This window comes from Nomascus leucogenys, chromosome 18, assembly GCF_006542625.1.
Source record: "Nomascus leucogenys isolate Asia chromosome 18, Asia_NLE_v1, whole genome shotgun sequence".
Classification (NCBI taxonomy): Eukaryota; Metazoa; Chordata; class Mammalia; order Primates; family Hylobatidae; genus Nomascus; species Nomascus leucogenys.
The window spans coordinates 56,500,281-56,523,511 of NC_044398.1; the positions used below are offsets into that span (position 1 = coordinate 56,500,281).

At 36.8% G+C, this 23,231-nt stretch overlaps 1 protein-coding gene across 1 annotated transcript in view; it reads right to left on the reverse strand.

The window, feature by feature from the left end:
• The window catches only part of GPR158 (G protein-coupled receptor 158), a 411,815-nt gene that overhangs the window by 160,662 nt on the left and 227,922 nt on the right, over positions 1–23,231 (reverse strand). The window lies entirely within an intron of this gene.

Genomic DNA, 23,231 nt, shown 5'->3' on the forward strand with positions numbered 1-23,231 from the left:
TTTGAGAAAGAGACACATCACAGACTACAGTAGAGGAAGCTGCCTACCTGTGGTTTTCAACCACCAGGAGTAATTTTTCCCCCCAGGGGATATCTGGCAATGTTTGGGGACATTTTTGATTGTCACAACTTGCATCTAGTGGGCAGAGGCCAGGGATGCCACTTACAAAGCACAGGAGCCCTCTCCACACCAGCGAATCATCTAGTCCAGCAAGCTCACAGCATACAGGCTGAGAAGCCCCACGCTACAGGGAACATACCCAAAACTGCAATAGTTCATAGAAAATAAATGTGGCCATGACTAACAGCATAGAAGAGGCTTCACTGAGAGCGACGGAGGAGTTGAGGTCTGAAAGATCTGTAGAAGAAACAGGAGCTGACTACATGTGGTGATGGCAGAGGGAAAAAAGTACACCAGTAGGTGTTCAGTCCCTGGGGTGCATGTCTCACCAACTGAAAGAAGGGCATTGCTAAAGTACCAAAGAAAAGAAGAAGGGCTGGGAGCACTGGCTCACAACTGTAATCCCAGAGATTTGGGAGGAAGAAGTGGAATGATGGCTTGAGGTCAGGAGTTTGAGGCCAATCTTAGTAATATAGGGAGAAGCCATCTCTAAAATATATATATATATATATATATATATATATATATATATATATATTTTGTTGTTGTTGTTGTTGTTGTTGTTTTGAGACAGTCTTGCTCTGTTGCCCAGGCTGGAGTGCAGTGGTATGATCTTGGCTCACTGTAACCTCTGCCTCCCAGGTTCAAGATATGCTCCTGCCTCTGCCTCCCAAGTAACTGGGATTACAGGCTGGTGCTACCATGCCTGGCTAATTTTTATATTTTTAAAAGAGGTGGGGTTTCACCAAATTGGCCAGGCTGGTCTCGAAATCCTGACCTCAGGTGATCCGCCCGCCTCGGCCTCCCAAAGTGCTGGGATTACAGACATGAGCCACTACAACCAGCCTCACAAAAAATTTTGTTTAGTAGCCAAGCATGGCAGTACATGCCTGTAGTCTCAGCTACTTGGGAGGCTGAAGCATGGGGATCACTTGAACCCAGGAATTTGAAGCTGCAGTGAACTATGATCACATCACTGAACTTCAGCTTCTGTAACCTAGTAATACCCTGTCTCTTAAAAAAAAATAGTGGGGTGGGGAGAGAAGTCGGTGTGGAAGTTATAGAAAGGGTCCATGTCAATCGTGACCATACTAGAAGTTTTAAGTGTGGTTTAGGATTTTGGTCTCTATCATATAGAAGTGAAAAGTCATCAAAGGCTTTTGAAGAGAAGGCACTGGTATTAAAATGATAAAATCTGAGTTTAGAAAACATGTTTCTGGCTGCGGAGTGAAGAATATATTGAAGGAGGATGTTGGATGCAGGAAGGTACTACAACAATCAATGGAAGAGATACAGTATCTTGGATTGGAATGGTAGCAGTGGGGATGGAGAAAAGAGAATCAATTTGAGGCTGTAAAACTGACGGGACTTTGAAATGGACTTAACTATGGAGAAAGGAATAGAGCTATGTCAAGGATGAGAAAGATGTGGTTCTTACTGGCTCTCTGATATATGGTGGTGGCATTCCCTGAGACAGGGAAGAGTGAAAGCGGTTTAGGTTTGGTAGGGAAAGACCCGGAAGTTTTAAACATACTGATGTATTAATAATATACTGGAGTATTAATATACAAGCAGAGATGTCAATTAGGCAGTTGAGACTCCAGGTCTGGAGAGAGAGAAAATGTCTGAGATTGCCCAGACAGAGATAATGGGAGAAGAGAGGGTTCTGGGTTCAACTGAACTGCAGCTGCTCCTGTTATTTATATGTGATTCTCATCTGCTGTCTTTGTTACATCTGTCTTATGTAGTTATATCTTTTAGCTTGTTTCCCATATTTATCTCACTGGTGAGCCACTCGTGTTTGCTTTCTGTGATGTTGGTTTATTTGTTGTGTTTAACTGCTCATTTAGTTTCAGGCAAGCATTTCTCAGTTTGCTTATTTGTGTCAATGAAAAAAGATAAAAAACCTTAAAACTCCTTTCTGTTCTTGTAGCTTTTATTGTCCCTCAGTCACTTCATGCTGCTAAACACCCAGAGTAGTTTAATCAAGGGCTTTCCTTCACATTTGATTTCTTTTAGAATCAGCTTTCACAGTTGTGCCCTCTCTACATTCACAGACATTTTAAAATAAAATGTCCTTCTAGCTCCTTCATGGTCTGAGACAAACAGCTCAGGAATTTAATTTCACTGGGAGAATCCTGAATAGTTTCAAAGGGCCCTTCACTCTCCATTCACGTTCCATTGTCTCTGAAATTCACTGCCCTCAAGGAACACATCTTCCCTTGGTTTCACTTCTCCCTGACTAAGGAAAGCCAAAAAGAGAGATTAACCATGATATCTTAAAGTTGTAGTGTCTATGTCATTGTGACAAACACGAGATTAACAAAGAAAAGTCTCAGTTCTGGTACTTAGATGAGAAAAAATGATATTAGGTTTCACTTCTAGCCATAGAAAACGATATAAAAAATAATTTTCAAGGTTATAAGTCAATGATTCTCAATCTTGGAGGTATACCACAAGCAGCTATGATGATTTTTTAAAGTTACATTCTTGAAGACCCGATTGCAAGAAACTCTTCTTCTTAAGTCTGAGAAGGGGTCTGCTCAGCCTAATTTCAAAAGGCTGCACAAGGGATTTTGAAATTGATTGCATAACAGATTTAAGTGACAGCCACCCAACCCAAGCACATGAGACTTCATTGGAAAGAGCAGTCACCTGCCAACAGTGAGTGTCTAATAATAGTGACTAAATAGGACAGCAGAGTCTAGCAGTCAGAAGGGTGAAGAACATGGAATGAATTACAAAGCAGAAAGGGCAAACTCCAAAGACAAGAGCCAGAAAAAGGAAAACTGGTTATCTTGGCATGGCCAGTACACGTTTTGCTAATTGCTAACTGGCTTGGGTATAGAGATACCTTTAAATAGAGGCAGGTAGCCAGACAGAGCACCAGAACCATGACTTCTGTGATTCTGAGTTAATAAGAAGAGTTAATAGGAAGAGAAAATTCCATGGATAAAGAGATTCCTGAAGCTCAAAAACAGAAAGTAAATAAACAATAAATATGGATGCTCATAACCCCCATAGTAATTATGTACTAAATTTCTACTGCCATAGGCCCACAAGGGTTATAGCCTTTTTTATTTGTTTTAAGCTTCTCTGCTATTATTATGTACCTTGCTTCCCTATCCTTTTTATTTTTCATAAGGAATATGAGGCCAAATATTTTAGAAATGAGACTATGAGTCCTACCTCTAATCTATTTTAAATTCGGGTCCTAGAGCTAAAAATTGACTGTATTACTGAAATGTCAAAGATGATCCTATCTGAATATTACATTCTGAAAGAGAAAATAACATATACCCCTTAAGAGCTCTCAGCAGTATTATAAAACAGTATTATACTTACATTTAGGAATGCTTTATGGAGAAATAAAATAAACTGGAAAGTTAAATGAATCAGCAGACAAACTTTAAAGACATTTTAATTTCTCAAAAATCCTGCACTTATCTAGTACTTTTATAAATAAAGGATTTTACTTTGCTGTTAATAATTAGCATTAAAGAGATTATTTAATCTCAGAGACTTTGCAAAGCAAGATTTTAAAAGTCAGTGAGAATGTTATTTCTGTTGAACTCAAACTTTCTCATGCCAACTCGGCCTTTTTCCAAATGCAATAAGTATCTCCCTGTCAGATGTATTTCTTAGGCACCATTAGAAGGGTGCTATTATGGAAAATTGAAGGGGAAAATGGAAACCAATGTTTTGTGTCTACAAACATTAAGCAGCAATCAATGGGGGTGTTGAGTGGCCTTTTTTCTCTTTTACTGGCTATCCTAAAGGACCCCAGCTAAAGGCATGATCAACAGTGTCTTTTCAAAACAGCCCTATCCACCCCTCAAGGCTAAGTAGAGCTCGGCTCAGTCTGAAGTCAGTGGCCCAGGCTCCTGTGCTCATCCACTATTCATTCCATTCCTTTTCTAAGATCTGTGTATGGTACAGAGAGACAAGAGAGGTAATCTGGAGGAAGAGTTCAGATCTAAAATTAAAGTGAAATCCCAGGGGAAATCTATCACTTCTAAACATTACTAACAATAAAATCACCAACAGGTTCACCTTTACCTTCAGGAAGCCAGGTTATATAATTACAGGTGTGTGGAGGAGAACATGATTTTTTTATGGACATGAAAGGGGAAGATAAGATGGAGCCCTGATTTCATGAAAGCTCATCTCTAAAAATATTCAACGGAAAGAGAAAGCGTGCAACTCCTCGCTGTGGTTGCCTTCCTGTAGCCTTAGAGCCCTGTGATTTTAACTGGGTGAAGAGAGAATGCCAAAGAACAAAAAATTTTGTAGACACAATTGGAGACAATTGTTCTTTGCACTATTAAATGCAATGCCAATCAAAATTCCAATAGGATTTTGCACTGAGTTTGACAAGCTTTCCACATGTTTCAAGGTAAAGACTAAAAATATCCAAGGAATGGAGGGTATAAATTAGCTCTGCAACCTCAAGGATGGCTCCTAACCTCTCGTTTGAGGAACACTGCTACAAAAAATTAGTAGGAAGCTTCAAAATGCATAGAGGACATACACTATATAACACCAGCCAATGGATAGAACCAATGGGTAAGGTACTGAGAGATGGGGGGACAGGGGCAGAAACTGGACCAGACAAGTGCTATATTTTCAGAGACAGGAGACTTGATGTGGTTTGGCTCTGTGTCCTCTCCCGAATCTCATCTTGAATTGTACTCCCATAATTCCCACGTATTGTGGGAGGGAGCCAGTGGGAGATAACTGAATCATGGGGGCGGCTTCCTTCACACTGTTCTCGTGGTAGTGAATACGTCTCATGAGATCTGATAGTTTTATAAGGCGTTTCCACTTTCACTTCTTTCTCATTCGTTCTCTTGTCTGCCACCATGTGAGATATGCCTTTCACCTTCCGCCATGATTGTGAGGCCTCCCCAGCCATGTGGAACTGTGAGTCCATTAAACCTCTTTCTTTTGTAAATTGCCTAGTCTCAGGTATGTCTTTATCAGCAGCATGAAAATGGACTAATACAAGACTTTTTCTGTAATGTGCCAGATAGCAAATATTTCAGGCCTTCCAGGTCATACTTTCTCCATTTTAACTATTCAATTCTGCCACTGTAGCATGAAATCAGCCAGAGGCAACATGTAGACAAACAAATGTGGCTGTATTCCAATAAAACTTTATTTGTGGACACTGAAATCTGAATTTCATTTAATTTTCACAGGTCATAAAATATTTTTCTCATTTGATGTTTTTTTCAAAATGGCAGCAAGCCATAGTTTGCTAATCTCTGCTATATTAGGAAATAAGACTCAAGAAATAAACCCCTGACTTCAGTTTTAACTAGGATTGGCCTAGTTATAACAATATCCTGAGTTCCTATGACGGGACTGGCTCAAGATGCCTTGCAACCATATTATTCCCACTGAAGTCATAAAATACGCTCCTTTCATTAAATTTGGAGGATGTTCATTTAATTATGAGTAAACAGTGGTTTGCAGTATGACCTCAGGAGTATCTTTAGGCATCAATTTTTCCATTTGTAACTGAAGATGCTAATTACTGTTATTTCTCTCCCTCCTGGGGATTTCTCTAAAATTAATTAATGGTCACACATATCAATGCTGTAAATGCACTGAAGAATGGAGAATGAATTCATAAATCCACTTTAAGAACAAACAAATGGACATAAAACAAAGTGCCATTTGCGAAATATTTGCAGTTCATCAGATGATAACCATTCAGTTAACATAACTACCTATGCCAATATTTTCCACCTTTCAGTTTTTTGCCTTTTCTTCCTTTGATCAGAACTCCAGAGAAACCAACCTGATCTGGGCTTTCAGCAATCCTTCTAAGTGCACTTGAACTTCATCCTCCTTCCCCCACAGTGACAATACCAAACTTTCAATAGTCTTCTCAAATCTCTACCTAACTCTAGCCAAGAACACTTAGTAAGTGACGTTATTCCAAATCCCAGCCAGAAAATTCAAGTTAGAATTTTTTGGTTTTGTCTTAACCCCAAACCATTGACATCTGCCTCATCAGCATCAGCATCTGTAGTCGCAGATAAAATTCAGATCTTCTGTTGTCTAAAGTGAATAGCTCTACCTGCACTCAGGACCCTATTCCTGTCTGTTACACATGGTTCCCTGCTGCATCGATTATTCCATGTTTCTCTGTATTTTCAACCTGTTATTCTCTCCTTTTGCTAACAATTTATAAATAAGCTCCCATCATTAAAGATGAAATGTCATTCAATCCTTGGGCTCCCCTATGGCCATTTGGTCGAGCCCTATTTTTGCTTACCTCGAGACACACTTCTGGAAAGAATGTTGTATATTTACACTCTCTACTTTTCCATCTCCAATCCATCTCTGAGCCCACTGCAATTAAACTTACGTACCTCTGAGAAGACACTGCTCAGAAACTGCTGAGACAAAAGTTCTCAATGACTTCATAATCATCAAATCAATCTAATAGGCTCATTTGCATCTGGAATTTACTGCAAATGGTGTTAGGGTATGATCTAATATTGTATTTTTCCATATGAATAGACAGTTGTTCCTACACTATTAAATGCAGTCTCAGTCAAAACCCCAATAGGGACTGGGCCCAGTGACTCATGCCTGTAATCCCAGCAATTTGGGAGGTCTAGGAGGGTAGATTGCTTGAGCCCAGGAGTTCGAGACCAGTCTGGGCAACATGGTGAGACCCTGTCTCTACAAAAAATACAAAAATCAGTCAGGCTTGGCGATGTGCACCTGTAGTCCTAGCTACTCAGGAGGTTGGGGTGGGAGGATCTCTTGAACCCAGGAGGTAGAGGTTGCAGTGAGCCGAGATTGTACCACTGTACTCCAGCCTGGGCAATAGAGCAAGACCCTGCCTCAAAAAAGGAAAAATCCCAATAGGATTTCACACTAAGTTTGAGACTAGCTTTCCTAAATGTAATGAAGAAAAGACAAAAAATATCCAAGAGATTTTGAAGATTAATACTATCAGCTACCAACAGTTTGTCCCAGTAAAACAATAATTAAAACAGTGGCAAAGTTACGGTGATAAGCTTACATTAGGCCTCCTCCTTCTTAATTGTTCTGCATCTCCTGCTACTGTCAACAGCTCCCTCTGTTTTGAATCCCTCTCTCTCTTTTTGTCTCTGTGAAACTCCTCCTTTAGGGGTAGCTCAGTCCTCATCCCTCCATTGCTTTTGCCTCTTTCTTTTCCTCTACCTATTCCAAAGATTGTTTCAAATGTCTTCTTTCCTTACTCCAAACACTTCCCTGAAAGAGCTCAGAATTTTTCATGTTTTTAACTATCACTATCTAGTCAACATGCTATTTTTTCTGCTCCTTCTCAAATAAGATTCTTGGAAGTTCTGGTACAAGTGTTTTCTCTACTTCCTCAACCATCATATAAATGTATACTGCTAAGTTTCCCAATAATCAATGTTGCCAAATCCACTGCATCCTTCTCACTCCACATTTTATTCTATCACGCAGTAGTATCCCTGATAGTTGGCTGGGTTTTCCTTTTTAAAAATTGTGTAGCATGACAATGATCTGGCTTTCTTCCACCCTCTCTGGCCACTCTTGAATTATTCAAAGGACTTGCATTCTACTTTAATTCAAAATGTTAAAGAGTTCAGCTCTGGGCATTTTCCTTGTTTTCTTCTTTCTATACTTCCTACCTAGATGGTCTCATTCATTCTTGCAGCTTAAATTCTCATGTTTTAATGCTCATGACCCTCATTTATAGCTCTTGCCCCAATTTCTCTACTAAGTTTCCAGCTCAAATATCTACCTGCGCACTTGGCATTTCAACTTGGATTTCTCATAGATAGGTTAACCATTAGGATTGTCAGATAAAATACAAGATGCTCAGGTAAGTTTGAATTTCAGATAAACAACAAATAATGCTTTAGTATACACGTCTCATGTAACACTGAGCACACACTTATGCTATAACATTATTCATTGTTTATCTGAAAATCAAGTTTAACTAGGGATTCTGTATTTTTATTTGCTAAGTTTTTAAATCTAGTTTCAAGATGGAACTTTTGATTTTTCCTGCCCTCATCCTGCAAACCAACCTCTTCTCAGTGTTTTCCATTTTTTAAATTTAGTAAGTAGTCCCACTCTTCACCCAGTTCCCTAAGCTGCAGGAATCAATCTGGATTTTTATTTTTTCCCATTCCCCTCACATCAAATTCATTAGCAAGTCCTGCCAATTCTATCTCCAAAAATGTATCTTACAGTTAGCCACTCTTCTCCATCTGCAATACCATGACTATCTCTTACCTGACTAATTCAAGAGACTTCTTGTCATTTTCCCCACTTTCACACTTGTCCCTTACTAATCTATTCTCCACAGTGCAGCTAGAAAAATTGGTTTAATAGTCAGTCAACAGGACCACCTATAAATGAGATCCCAATAAACAGATCCTCTATTCCCTTGCTTCAAATTCTTGAGTGGCTTCTGACTGCACTTCAAATAAAATAAAACTTGACCATGTCCTGCAGGCCTCTGGATGACTGAGTCCTGATGACCTCTCTAAACTCACCTCTCCACTCTCCACTCTGCCACTGTTGTCCACCTGTGCTGGCATCCTTCAGTTTCTAGGACACTTCAAGCTGCTTCACACTTGGGTGCCTTCATAGACATAATTTTCTTTTTCTGGGATACCCATTTCCTACCCCTATTCTTCCCACTCCACGTCCTGGTTATCCTTGAAGGCACAGGTTAAATGTCGGGACCTCAGAGAAATCTTCAAAAACAACCTCATTTAAATAGATTCTCCCCAACCCCATCATCTCTCCAACCTTATTATCCTTTCTCACGTTATTTTGTTACTTTCCTTCATGTCACTTAGCATTATTTATATTAACTTATATACTCACTTGTCTTTACACCCCTACAAGATTATGAATTCTACCCGTAGGATCACGGAGGATGCCTGTTTTGTTCATCATTTATAAACAGTGCCTGAGACCTTAGTGCACCCTCAAAACACACTGAATGAATGAATGACTTACAAACCTATTTGTGTAGTGCCAGACCATATGTCTAACATCCTTAGATAGCTCAACAATTTATCTCAGCTGCCCATAGGATGAAGTGCAAATGCTTAGCCAGGTTTTCCAGGGTTTATATTGAAATATTTAAATTTCTCAAAATGTATGTGTGCTCTCTAATATCTTTGCATATATATCTTTCTGCCTAGACTGTCCCTCTTATCTTCTATTAGTCTGACGAGGGAAATTCCTTTTTCAAGATTCTTATCATTTCTTTGAAGTCTTCCCAGACCACCCAAGGTAGACTTAACCATATGGATTTTTATGCAGCTGTCATATTCTGTACATGCTCTTATTAACAGCTAGCATTTATTGAGCACTTTCTACAGGCAATTAAGCATAATAAGAAGTTTATAAATATTCCACACATTTAAACTTCACCACAACCCTAGGAGACTAGGTTTATTATTATATCCCTTATACAGAGGAGAACACCGACATAAAAGAAGGTTTAAAAGCTATCACATGAGACGCCAGGAAAAAAAAGTCCTAGATAGATGGACTTTAAAGTCTGTGATCTTAATCACTATTCTCAACACACTGTGCTACATATATTTATATATATTTCCTTATATTCATTTCCCCATTAGACTGTGAGCTTCTCGTGGGCAAACAAGTATCAACATCATTTTCAGAAACCTAGCTAAACATTCCTGAACAAATGATTAATGAAGGCATTAATTTATAACTGTGAAAAGTCCTTTGCTTATGTAACATCTGATAGGATTTACTGAAAATTCTAGAAATTTGGAAAAACCACCACCGATTGACCTCTCATAATATTTTTCAAATAGCAAGCAATTTGGTATATTTATAAAGCTCTTTTTTAGTATATTTGATAAGTAACTGGATTTACTACTCAAGTCAACATAAGTAAATATAAGTACCTCAAGAGAATGTGGTAATAGAGCTTGGTAATCATTAAGCATTTTATATGTCTTAAGACATACGCAAATATGTTATAATCACTTTACTCATCCTTCATAACTCATAATTAGTATTGCTGCCACCAGATGGAGTAGCAGGTTATTTAAATGATTTTTTTTTTTTTATGAGACAGAGTCTCGCTCTGTCGCCCAGGCTGGAGTGCAGTGGCGCCATCTCGGCTCACTGCAAGCTCCACCTCCCGGGTTCATGCTGCCATTCTCCCATCTCAGTCTCCCGAGTAGCTGGGACTACAGGTGCCCTCCACCATGACCAGCTAATTTTTTGTGTATTTAGTAGAGATGGGGTTTCACTGTGTTAGCCAGGATGGTCTTGATCTCCTGACCTCCTGATCCGCCCACCTTGGCCTCCCAAAGTGCTGGGATTACAGGCGTGAGCCACGGTGCCCGACCAATTTAAATGATATTCTTAAGGAGAACACAGAGAAAGAGATCCCAGTCAGGTTCAGTGGCTCACGCCTATAATACCAACATATTGGGAGCCCAAGGCAAGAGGATCACTTGAGACCAGGAGTTCGAGACTAGACTGGGCAACATGGCAAGAACCCCACCTGTACCAAAAAAAAAAAAAAAAAAAAAAAAAGAAAGAAAGAAAGGGAAATGCCCTTCAGATAAGCTACTTTCTCTACTTCCCTGCTACTCTCCTTATTTACCCTTACCACCACCTTGACATTCATATATGCACAAGCACGCGCACGCGTGCACACACGCGCACACACACGCACACACACACACACCAACTAAACCATTACCTTTTTGCTCCTTGAGTTCAGGCACTAAATGATACTGCTAAATTCAAAAGTGTGTAGTAACACCAAAGAGCAGGGCCAAGGAACATATAAAACCATTAAGCTGGTGCCATGGAAGAACTTAATTTGTTCAGTTTGCTGTAGGCATCTAGCAAGAATGAGGCATCTGGCACGTAAGTTTCAATGAGGCAGAGAGAATAGAGAGAATAAGAAAAAAGGAATTTACGCAGGCCTAGAACTTAGATTACTACAATGGGGCCAGGGTTGACTGGGTCTATTCTTTCAAAGTTTAAGAGCGAATTACATTGTAAACGTGTGAGAGATAGGCTAGCACAGTAGTTAACAGGTATAATGGGCTGTAAAGTCAAACAGACCTGAGTATAAATCCTAGCTTCCCCAAGTAACATTAGGCTGGTTTCTTAAATTCTTTTGGCTTTGGGTTTGTTCAAATGTAAAATGAGGATAATATCCAACTAAAATGGTGACTGTTACAATTCTATAGCCCCAAAGTCATTCACTATACATGATACTGTTTCATGATACTATACATGATACATTATACTGTTTCATTGTGATCATAGTCTGATACATTCTTTATTTCTTTATTATCTATCACTACCAACCCCACACTGGAACAGAAACTCCTTAAGGGTGCAGTTCTTGTTTGTCCTGTTCATTAGTATACACCCAGTATGGATAATAATTCCAAGCACTGAGCAGATGTTCAGCAGATGAATGATGAATCAAAAGAATGAGTGGAGGAAGGCAAGCAGAGAGTGAGGGAGAAGAATAAGAGAAAGGAAAAAGAAAAAACTGGAAAGTACTAAAGCCTGGTACTTAAGACATAATAAAATTTCAATAAATGGTGGAAATGTAATAGGGAACGTGATGGTTAAATACTATATTAAAAACATTTCACTCATCATTTAGTATTTTACAAGTATTTTGTGGGTTACATATGTAAATGCATGATGACCTAACTGAATTTTGAACATATAATTTTTCCCAGTTTGCACTACATATAGTGCTATATGTACATATATGCATGTATTTGTAAATCTTTGTGCACATATTTTTTTTTAGTACAGACCTCTAGAATTAAAATGACCATGCACTTTTAAGTTTATTACATCTATATCAAACTTCACCCAAACATTCTATCAATTTACACAGCCATCAGCAATGGATGGGAGTAGTTAATTCCTAACACCTTCACCAACATAGAGAATTATTATTTTTATGGATGTACATGTCATTGCTTTAATTTGCATTTATTAATACTCGTGGAAATAGAGAATATATTTTTATAAAGTTCTGATTAATACTCTTAGCCCCCTTTTCTATTGTTTTTCTTTTTCTTCATGATTCCTAAGAGGTTTGTTTGATTGATTTTTAGGTTAAGGATGCTAATTCTTTGCTACTATATAAAGATATAGTAGTATTTTTCATTTACCTTTTAATTGTTTAAATGTTACATTTAATTCTAAAGCCCACCCTTTGCATTTTAAAAGCCCAGTGCCCAGAGAATGTAGACATTCCTGATCCCTAACAAAAGCCGTTTTAAGGAAAGGTAATCTACAAACGAGCTAAATAATTTTCACAATAACAAGAAAAAATAAACATTTGAAACTCTGAATTTGAGCTGTGAGACTAAGCGTTATTTGAAACTCGTAAAATATTTGCTTTTTGACAAAATACCTGGAGGTATGTGTTGTGTGCTGGCATGGAGGCCATATATCTTTTAAGATAAAACTTTTTCTAGCATTTTAGTGACATATACCATGCATATTTGTTAGAAGAAAAGTACAAATTGGTAAGAATTGAAAGTACTACATTTTATTTGAAATTCACTCATGTTTAAATAATTAGGGAAAAGCACCTGTGAAAATACTTTTCAAACTATCTCAAGTTCAAAATTCCCAAGAATTGGCTAGTAGGCTATGCAATGAGATAACTCCCAGTAAATTCAATATATCTTGGATAGATATAGTATTTCATCCTCTGTAGAAACCCTGAATGTTAATATAATTCTTCAAGTGGGCTATCCCTAAAACAGAACAGTTCCGTTGGCCATGCTGATTGCTCTGCTTATACCCAATTGTAATGCTAAGGATGGCCCTACGCATATTTCATAGGCTCCGAAGAAGATAATTTGGAAGTTAATTCAAAAACCATGATTATACTGCTCTAACCTTTAAGCCTAGAACTTCAGGTTTCTTCATACGTACATTTGAATTTATTGCATGAAAATAAAATGTTATGCAAATAAAATCAAGCATCGTGTTCCACAATCAAATATTTCATTGCAAATGACATAAATTTTAATTATTACTTGTATTCTTACCCCCATAAGGACAAACGTATGGAATTGAAAGTAATGATACATTCTCCTTTGGTAACTCTTGAAATGATCCGGAAATCCCTTCAATCTGTCTTCAAATTCACATAGGGTATTAAAAATTCATCTCACATTAGCTAGTATAATATGATTCCTATTTGTGGATTCCATATTCCCCTGAACTGCTTACGACATTAATCAAGCTTGACTTTGGAGTACATATACTTTTTAATCTCAAACTCTTGGACTCCTTAAGAGTTCTCTGGATCCAATCACACTTATGTCCAAAATACATTAGCCAGTGGAATGACAGTCTCATCAGTGCCAGCTAATCTTTTTATATAATTAATGAAGAGTTTGGATCTACCAGATTCAAAGAATCAAAGAATATTAATGCTTGAATTTTTAAAGAAGTTACCTAGTCAAATGTGTCATTTTAAAGAAAATGAATAAATACCAGTAGAATTTTAGTCTCTTAACTCCCAGTGACAAGAAAATAGATATTAAATAAAATGATTTTTAATATAAGCAATAGTAGTACTGTTCAATAGAAAAACAAGTAAATATTTTACAAAAAGTTTCTTTTATAATATTACCTTAACATTGTTTTGCTATATTATCTACAAATCCATTTCTTCATCAAATACATCCTGTCAGTGAAACAAATGTATAAAGCAATCCAACATAATTTATATATTCCAACTCATTCATCTTTTAGTAACAGGTATGACTATAAAAGAATGATGTTAATTTTGTTATTTTATATATAAAGACGAAGATCGGGTAATTATTGTAGGGACATAGTCAGGTTTAAATTAATTAAAACCATGAATACATGGTTACCTAATCAGCCCTACACTGGTTATTATATTAAATGGAAACACATATATAAAAGTAAATGTTAACTTAAGAAAAACAGTAATGATTAAATCTGTTGTGGGGTGGAGCAAATATGTAAATTCAATCCAAAGTCCGCAAAGCTCATATGTAAGAACTTGATGTCAAACGAAGAATCCATATCAAGTCTAAGATTTTCTGACTGATATAAAATACTAAAGAATGCAAGTATTTCTAGGTGGTATGGTGGTGTGAGCAAGGCATGTAAGTGCCAATCCTCTCTCATTCCAAAATTGAAATTATGTAAATTATACAAATTTTAAAAACCTATATTAGCAGTAACAACCAGCCATCAGTGGTGTTCCTATATCAGTAAATGGGAAATTTTATAGATAGATACAATACTGACTGAAAGAAACTATTATGGTCCAACCAGTGACCAGTTCCTGAAAAAAAAACAAATTCTCTGCATTTCCTTCATCATTGAGTAGGCTTAAGGTTAGCCAACAGTATAAATAAGCACGCACAGCAGAGGTCAAACTTGAAAATGGTGTAGCAAGAGGTAGGAGTAAAAGAGGGTGGCAGGAAGTATATGAATCTCCCTCCATAATGATTGTTCCTTATCAGAAGCCCAAAGAGTTAGTGCCCCACATGCCACTAATACAGTGGTTTGACCTTCTCCCAACACCCTTCACACCCACTACTATATCGTTAATTGATAATCATCTATTTCTCTTTAACCTTCTGTCTGAGCTTTGGAGTTACTTTTGACAGAATTCTGCTTATCCACCATTTGACTACAGATTAATATAGGAAAAGATAAGGACAAAAAGACAAAGTTAGTGCAACTGAAAAAAATCCGTAATTTTTGAAGAACTGTTTCTCAAAGAGATGTATAGCAAAAATATTAAAAATATCTGATTTGAATTATTGGCGATAATCTAGAGGACTTTGCATCGTTGAAACTGTGGTAAGTAAAACTCATACTAGTATACATCATTTTATCGAGCTTCACTTTATTGCACTCCACAGATACTGCATTGTTTACTGATTAAAGGTTTGTGAAAACCTTGCATCAAGCAAATCTCTCACTGACGTTCTTCCAACAGCATGTGCTCACTTCATGTCTCTGTGTCACATTTTGGTAATTCTCACAACATTTTCACTGTTATTATATCTGTTATGGTGATTGATGATCACACATCTTTCATGTTACTCTTGTAATTGTTCTGGGGCACCATGAACTGCACCCATGTAAGACAGCAAACTTCATAAATGTTGGGTATTCTGACTGCTCTGCTGACCGGCAGTTCTCCTGTACCTCTCCCCATCCTTGGGCCTCCCTATTCCCTGAGACATAACAATCTTCAAATTAGGCCAATTAGTAACCATACAATGGTCTCTAAGTATTCAAAAAAAGGAAAAGTCACGTTTCTTACTTCAAATCAAAAACTAGAAATGATTACACTTAGGGAGGCATATCGAAAGTTGAGATGAGCTAAAAACTAGGCCTCTTGTGCCAAATAGTAAACTAAGTAGTAAATGCAAAGGAAAACCTCTTGATGGAAATAAAAAGTGCTACTCCAGTGAACACAAGAATGATAAGAAAGCAAAATAGCCTTATTGCTAACATGGAGAAAGTTTGAGTGGTCTGGATAGCAGATTAAAGCAGCCACAACATTCCTTTAAGGAAAAGCTTAATCCAGAGCAAGACCATAACTCTCTTCAATTCGATGAAGGCTGAGAGAGGTCCACATTTTACCTATGATGAAACTCATCTCGAGAGATTCCAGGACTTGCTAAACTATGCAATCTTAGTGTCATACAACTAGAAAATTAAAGAACCAGAATTTTAACTCAGGTTGTTCAACCCACAAACCTTTACAGATAGAGAGAAAACATAAAGAACAATTGCACACAGATTAAAAACAGTTGCTCAATATTAAAATAACATATAGATAGGAAACAGCAGCTTGGAAATTGCTGAAAGCTGAAGGAGTGAAATAGAGGACAATCTTGATCTGCTTCTCAAAGCACAAAGGAAACCATTCAAATATAACACAACAAAAACATAGAAAAAGAACGTTGGAGAGCCAACCTATATGTAGTAGGAGGTCCTAAGAGAGAAGCCCAGGAGTGCTAAAGCAGGAGAGGTAATATAAGAAATAACACACAAAATGGGATTGTTTGTTTTGTCCTTGCTGATTTGTTTAAGTTCCTTGTAGATTCTGGGTATTAGTCCTTTGTCAGATGCACAGGTCGTGAAGATTTTCTCCCACTCTGTGGGCCGTTCAGTCTGCTAATTATTTCTTTTGCTCTACAGGAGCTTTTTTGTTTAAGTACCATCTGTTTATCTTTGTTTTTGTTGCTTTTGCTTTTGGGTTCTTGGTGGGCTAAGGACATGAATAGACAACTCTCAAAAGAAGATACACAAATGGCCGATGAACATATGAAAAAATGTTCAACGTCACTAATTATCAGGGAAATGCAAATTAAAACTGCAGTGTGATACCACTTTCACTCCTGCAAGAATGGCCATAATCAAAAAATAATAGACATTGGCATGGATGTGCTGAAAAGGGAACACTTTTACACTATTGGTGGAAATGTAAATTTGTAAAACTACTATGGAAAACAGTGTGGAGAATCCTTAAAGAACTCAGGATACAAAATCAATGTTCAAAAATCACAAGCATTCCTATACACCAATAACAGACAGACAGCCAAATCAAGAGTGAACTCCCATTCACAATTGAAGAGAATAAATTACCTACCAATCTAGCTTACAAGGGATGTGAAGGACCACTTCAAGGAGAACTACAAACCACTGCTCAATGAAATAAAAGAGGATACAAACAAATGGAAGAACATTCCATGTTCATGGATAGGAAGAATCAATGTCATGAAAATGGCCATTCTGCCCAAGGTAAATTATAGATTCAGTGCCATCCCCATCAAGCTACCAATGATTTTCTTCACAGAATTGGAAAAAACTACTTTAAATTTCATGTGGAACCAAAAAAGAGCCCATGTTGCCAAGATAATCCTAAGCAAAAAGAACAAAGCTGGAGGCATCACGCTACCTGACTTCAAACTATACTACAAGGCTACAGTAACCAAAACAGCATGGTACTGGTACCAAAACAGAGATATAGACCAATGGAACAGAACAGAGCCCTCAGAAATAACACCACATATCTACAACCATCTGATCTTTGACAAACCTGACAAAAACAAGCAATGGGGAAAGGATTCCCTATTTAATAAATGGTGCTGGGAAAACTGGCTAGCCATATGTAGAAAGCTGAAACTGGATCCCTTCCCTACACCTTATACAAAAGTTAATTCAAGATGGATTAAAGACTTAAATGTTAGACCTAAAACCATAAAAACCCTAGAAGAAAACCTAGGCAATACCATTCAGGACATAGGCATGGGCAAGGACTTCATGTCTAAAACACCAAAAGCAATGGCAACAAAAGCCAAAATTGACAAATGGGATCTAATTAAACTAAAGAGCTTCTGCACAGCAAAGGAAACTGCCATCAGAGTGAACAGGCAACCTACAGAATGGGAGAAAAATTTTGCAGTCTACCCATCTGACAAAGGGCTAATATCTGTAATCTACAAAGAACTTAAATTTACAAGAAAAAATCAAACAACTCCATCAAAAAGTGGGCGAAAGATATGAACAGACACTTTTCAACCGAAGATATTTATGCAGCCAACAGACACATGAAAATATGCTCATCATCACTGGCCATCAGCAAAATGCAAATCAAAACCACAATGAGATACCATCTCACACCAGTTAGAATGGCAATCATCAAAAAGTCAGGAAACAACAAGTGCTGGAGAGGATGTGGAGAAATAGGAATGCTTTTATACTGTTGGTGGGAGTGTAAATTAGTTCAACCACTGTGGAAGACAGTGTGGCGATTCCTCAAGGATCTAGAACTAGAAATACCATTTGACCCAGCAATCCCATTACTGGGTATATACCCAAAGGATTATAAATCATGCTACTATAAGGACACATGCACACGTATGTTTATTGTGGCACTATTCACAATAGCAAAGACTTGGAACCAACCCAAATGTCCATCAATGATAGACTGGATTAAGAAAATGTGGTACATATACACCATGGAATACTATGCAGCCATAAAAATGGATGAGTTCATGTCCTTTCTAGGGACATGGATGAAGCTGGAAACCAACATTCTCAGCAAACTATCTCAGGACAGAAAACCAAACACTGCATGTTCTCACTCATAGGTGGGAATTGAACAACGAGAACACTTGGACACAGGGCTGGGAACATCACACACTGGGGCCTGTCATAGGGTGGGGGCATGGGGGAGGGATAGCATTAAGAGAAATACCTAATGTAATGACGAATTAATGGGTGTAGCAAACCAACATGGCACATGTATACAGATGTAACAAACCTGCACATTGTGCACATGTACCCTAGGACTTAAAGTATAAAAAAAAAAAGAACTAAAAGTAGATCTACCATTTGATCCAGCAATCCCACTATCAGGTATCTACCCAGAAGAAAAGAAGTCATTATACTAAAAAGATATCTGCATATGCATGTTTATAGCAGCACAATTCACAACTGCAAAAATATGGAATCAGCCCAGATGTCCATCAATCAACTAGTGGATAAATAAAATGTGGTGTGTGTATATATATATGTGTATATACATATATAGACACATATATACACATATATATACATATACATATATATGTATATACCTGTATATACATATATATACACAAATACATATATACATACACACATACATATATATACACACACACATACCATGGAATACTACTAAGCCATAAAAAGTAAACAATGGCATTCGCAGAAACCTGGATGGAACTGGAAACTATTATTGTAAGTGAAGTAACTCAGGAATGGAAAACCAAACGTATGTTCTCACTCATAACTGGGAGCTGAGCTATGAGGATGCAAAGGCATAAGAATGATACGACGAACTTTGGAGACTTGGGGGAAAGTGTGGGAGGGGAGTAGGGAATAAAAGACTATACATTGGGTACAGTGTACACTGCTCAGGTGATGGGTGCATCAAAATCTCAGAAATCACCACTAAAGAACTTATTCATGTAACCCAACACCACGTGTTTCCCAAAAACCTACTGAAATAAAAAATAACAACACAAGAAATTCTCCAATCTCAGGAAAAAATTCAAGCTGAAATTGGAGAGTATATGTCACATTTTTTTTTTGCAAATACAATGAAAAGAGAACAACAGATGATGGTTAAGAGTTAGAAAGTCAAAAAGCATTCAGATGAGAAATTCTGTTATATAAAGTGGCAGTTTCCAACCATTTTGGCACCAGGAACTGGGTTCGTGGAAGATAATTTTTCCATGGATGGAGGTGTGGAGGGTGTGGGGGGGGATGATGGTTTCAGGAGGAAACTGTTCCACCTCAGATCATCAGGCATTAGATTTTCATAAGGAGTGCACATGTGCAGTTCACAGCAGGGTTTGTGCCCCTATGAGAATCTAATGCCCAGGCTAATCTGACAGCAGGTGGAGCGCAGGTGGTAATGCTGGCTCACCTATCGCCACTCACTTCCTGCTGTGCAGCCCCAGGGGTTTTGGACCCCTGCTATAACGGACAAAAAGTGGGCCATGTTCAATTCTAGATGATAAATAAAGTGGTAATAACAGGGCTTTTGGAGAAAAAGACAGTAACCCCAAATTCTGCCCAGAGCCACATTGTTGCCATATAGAAGCAACGGTAGATGGTGGGTGAATGGTCAGGTGTGACAGGCATCTAAAATTACCATTTACTAAACAAACTATTTGAGAATTCAGACATTTCATAATGAGAAAATACTGGCCAAAAGTCAGAACTCAAAAGCAAGAAATTATAGTTAGAAAGGTCCAATAGTGAGCAATTACACCAAATAAACATATAGAAAGTCCCAACAATTTATTTAAATGTAGTGAGAACCAAAAAACATTAGAGAATTGTTTTGCTTTTGAAATTTGTTGCTCTTATTGAAAATTGATGGAAGGTAACTCTACATTAAATTTTAATAAACTAGGAAGGGAGAGAAAAGGAAAAAATAAAAGCACCAAAATTTTTATTCATATTCCATTAAAGGGAGCAAAAATAATACTGTTTTAATAATGTGATATTTTATTAGTTCAATAGAATTAAAATAATGTTATATTTATTAGTTCAATAGAATAAGATTTAAGATTAATTTTGTAGGCCTTAGAAAAACAAAAATTGAAGGAAGTATCATCCATTATAAACCTATAGAAGTAAATAACATTATCCTATATTGGGTATAGCAGCTGGCTACTACTAGAATTAGGTTTAAGAAATAAATTTTATAAATCAGTAAGGAACTTCTACAATACCCCTATAGGTGGACTAAAGGTACAAGAAATGCTACAGGTCTTGGCTTCTAACCATTAGACCAATTTTTATGTATTATGTATTTTCACATATTATACCATACTTCCCTCCCATAAATCACAAGAAATAGAAAGCATGAAGGAGGAACATCAATTGCTAAGTACAAAAGAAAAATCAAAGACTTGATATTCATTGGGCCTATGGAAGATAATATGTAGATAATCCATTTAACTAAAGCACAATACAAATCATAAAACCTATTTATAAAAAGTGATATATCATAATACTTAGGAATAAATTTAACCAAGGAGGCAAAAGGCTCATATTCTGAAAACTAAAAACATTACTAAGTGAAATGAAAGACACAATATAAGTAGAAAGATATTTTGTGTTTATTGATTAGAAGACTTTTAATACTGTTAAGATGGCAATACTACCCAAAGCAATCTACAGATTCAATGGAAACTTCATCAAAATCCCAGCAATAGTTTTGTAGAAACAGAAAAACGCATCCTAAAATTTATATAAAATTTCAAGGCAGCTCAAATAGCCAAAACAATTTTAAAAAGAACAAAGTTGGAGGCCTCACTCTTTCTGATTTCAAAATTTACTACAAAGCTACAGTAATCAAAACAATGTAGTATTGGCATAAAGACAGGCATACAGACCAACGGAATAGAGTAAAAAGCCCAGAAATACACCTTAACATATATGATACAATGATCTTTGGCAAGGGTGACAGGACAACTCTACAGGGAAAGGATCATGTCTTCAACAAATGGTGTTGGGAAAACTGGAAATTCACATGCAAAAAAGAATGAAGTTGGATTCTGATCTTATACCATATATAAAAATTAACTCAAAATGGATTAAAGACCTAATGTGAGTCCTAAAACTATAAAACTCCTAGAAGAAAACATAGACGAAAAGCATTATGAATTTAGATTTGGCTATCATTTCTTGCTTATGACACCAAAAGCACAAGTGACAAAAGAAAAAATAGATATGCTTTATCAAAATTAAAGACATTGGGGCCAAGCAAGGTGGCTCATGCTGGTAATCCCAGCATTTTGGGAGGCTGGGACAGGAGGATTGCTTGAGGACAGGAGTTTGAGACCAGTCTGGGCAACTTAGCAAGACTCCATCTCTACAAAAAATATTTCAAAAATAGCTAGGGTTGGTGGCATGCATCTGTAGTCCTAGCTACTCAGAAAGCTGAAGGTGGGAGGGTTGCTTGAGCCCAGGAGTTTGAGGCTGCAATGAGCTATGATCATACCACTGCATTATAGCCTGAGTAACTGAGCAAAACCTAGTCTCAAGTAAATAAATAAATAAATAACTTTGGGACTTCAAAAGACCCTATTAAGAAAGTAAAAAGAAAAATCACAGAATCGGAGAAAATATTTGCAAACCATATATCTAGTAAGAGATTAATATACAGCATATATAAAGAACTCCTACAACTCAACAATGAAAAACCAAATAACCTGATTAAGAAATGGGCAAAGGCAGAACACAGAGGATTTTTAGAGTAGTAAAACTAGTCTGCATGATAATATAATTGTGGATAAACGCATTATATGTTTGTCCAAAGTCACAGAATGTACAACATCAAGAGTGAACCATAACATAGACTTGTGAAAATAAAACGGGCAAAAGACTTGAATAGACATTACTTCAAAGAAGATACATAAATGGCTCATGGTACATGAAAAGATGTTCAACTGTCACTAATCATTAGGAAAATGGAAGTCAAACCCACAATGAGATACCACTTCACACTCATCAAGATGGCTAATATTAAAACAACAACAACAACAACAACAAAACAACAGAAAATGACAAACGTAGGTTAGGGTATGGAAGAACTGTAAACCTTCCAAACTGCTGGTGGAAAATGGTGGGGCCTCCATGAAAAACTGTTTGGTGGTTCCTCAAATCACTAAACATAGAATTATATGATCCAGCAATTCCATTACTAGGTATACAGCAAAATAATTTAAAACAAGGATTCATATGGATACTTGTACATGAATGTTTACAGCAGCATCATTCACGATAGCCAAAAAGTACAAACAACTCAAATGGCCATCAATAGATGAATGGAAAAACAAAACGTGGTATATACATATGATAAAATGTTATTCATCATCAAGAAGAAATCAGGTTATAATACATGGTACCACATCAATGAATCTTGAAAACATTATGCTAAATAAGTCAGATACAAATGAATAAATATTATACGATTCCACTTATAGAAGGCATAAAAATAGGCAAATTTGTAGCAACAGAAAGTAAAAGAGAGGTTACCAAGGGATCGAAAAATGGGATGTTATTATATAATGGGTAGAGAGTTTGGTTTGTGATGATTAAAAAAAAAGTTCTGAAAATGAACAATAAAAATTTTACAATTAAAATATGACATACCTATCTTTATTTATTTTACCAAAATAGTCATTAGAACATCATAATTAACCTATTAGAATTTCACTTAAAAAATCACTTCACATACTATATTAAAACATCTCATTTTTCAAGCCAAAAATTAGCATTGTTATTAAATCTCTTGTCAACTTCTAATTTTTTAAAAAGAAAGATTATAGAAATAGAGGAGAAAATACCAACTACAGTGTGTTCATGTTTTTTAAAAATCAGTCTAAATTACTAAAAATCATTCTAAATTACTAAACTCAAAACATGCTAAAATTTACTAAAAATAAGTCAAACAAAAGATTATTTTCAGAAATGGTATATGCTGCTGTTCATTCCAGTGTACC